Source organism: Halyomorpha halys, unplaced genomic scaffold (assembly GCF_000696795.3).
Source record: "Halyomorpha halys isolate HHAL.00 unplaced genomic scaffold, Hhal_1.1 Scaffold47.1, whole genome shotgun sequence".
Taxonomy (NCBI): Eukaryota; Metazoa; Arthropoda; class Insecta; order Hemiptera; family Pentatomidae; genus Halyomorpha; species Halyomorpha halys.
The window spans coordinates 2,125,659-2,127,261 of NW_027114806.1; the positions used below are offsets into that span (position 1 = coordinate 2,125,659).

At 26.7% G+C, this 1,603-nt stretch overlaps 1 protein-coding gene across 2 annotated transcripts in view; it reads right to left on the reverse strand.

The window, feature by feature from the left end:
• LOC106689850 (uncharacterized) overlaps positions 1 to 1,603 on the reverse strand; it is a 15,291-nt gene that overhangs the window by 8,507 nt on the left and 5,181 nt on the right. Inside the window, exon 2 of one of the 2 annotated variants that reach the window (XM_014435040.2) lies at positions 64 to 207. The exons of the other annotated variant lie outside the window; for it this stretch is intronic. The gene's annotated coding sequence lies outside the window, so the exon portion shown is untranslated. The remainder of the gene's footprint in view (positions 1 to 63; positions 208 to 1,603) is intronic. 2 annotated transcript variants of the gene reach the window in all.

Sequence of the window (1,603 nt, forward strand, 5' to 3'; positions counted from 1 at the left end):
CTTAAAAACTAACCTAAAAATAAAGAAAAACTAAAAATTTAATTTCTTGTCACTGTCACTTACTGATCCCTCCACAGGGCTGGGTTAGATCAGTCGGTAGAGAAGAAACTCTTGAGTTTTTCATAATTCACTCTGATTAAATAGTTTCAGGAGACAAGTTCGACATTTCTATCATGTTCTAGTTGCTCCGGATAAAAATTCTTCAATCTGAAAATAATTCAAAATCCTAGGAATTATTCCAAATGGGTTGTTATTTTAATATATTCTCCAATCGACTTTTAAAGGCATTTTCATACAAAAATTGCCATGGAATAATTTCTATTATAGATAAGCTGACTAATAGCTTTTCACTGTCATAATGCAAATTTCTTTATGATATTTCTTTTTATACATCCTGACAGAATTTCTGAACAGTACCTAAAACAAAAATAGTATTAAATAAATCAAAAATTGTATCCTTATTAGTCTCAACTCTTTTTATTTCAACAGTCCAACGTTTCGGCCATTTCGGCCATCCTCATGGACAATCTAAATATTTAACAGCTTATATTATGTATTCATTTGTAACATTTATAACAACAACATTATCACCAATAATATAACATACCTTCAATTATAAATTCTTCCTCACATTAAATTTTAAAATTTGTTTTCCAGACTATTCTGCCGAGGTCATTAATTATAAGTTAAAACCTATTAAAAAGTCAATTATTAGAGAGTAATATTTATTATTAATAAGCTTAAGTTTAGTTACCTATTTTTTAAAATTTAAAATCATAAATATCTAAATCTTCTTATAAGAATATAAGATATTAAGAAGATTTAGTCATTATATCATATTATGATTATCATAATATCAGAAGATTTAGATATTTATGATTTTAAATTTTTAAAAAAAATAGGTAACTAAACTTAAGCTTATTAATATTAGCTTATAATTAATATTAACTTATAATTAATGAGCTGGGCAGAATAGCCTGCGAAACAAATTTTAAAATTTAATGTGAGGAAGAATTTATAATTGAAGGTATGTTATATTATTAATGATAATAATAGTTGTTGTTATAAGTGTTACAAATGAATATATAATATAAGCTGTTAAATATTTAGATTGTCCATGAGGATGGCCGAAATGGCCGAAACGTTGGACTGTTGAAATAAAAAATGTTGAGACTAATAAGGATACAATTTTTGATTTATTTAATAAATAATTACCCGTCTGAAGAAATTGAAATAATATATTAAAAAAAACAAAACACTAAATGAAAATGGGTAAATATATTTGATTCCCTATTTTATTATTTTGATTTCTTATAATATATACATATAAAATATGGCCATTATTTATATTTGGCAATTATCGGAGCCAGATGAAAAGTGGTTTCAAAACTGTGTGCCGCAAACCAGAGCTGGGCAAAAATTATCTAGAGATAAAATTAATGAAGGGACAGAGGTTCAGTACTTTATAAAGAATTACTGTTACTAGAGGTGTACCATTAATTACTGTTTCCCCAATTAATGACCCACTTAACCCAAGAACGACACACTGGGGTGTCACATACCCCAGCACTTTTTAAATTTTGAATAATTCCTACATGTGTAG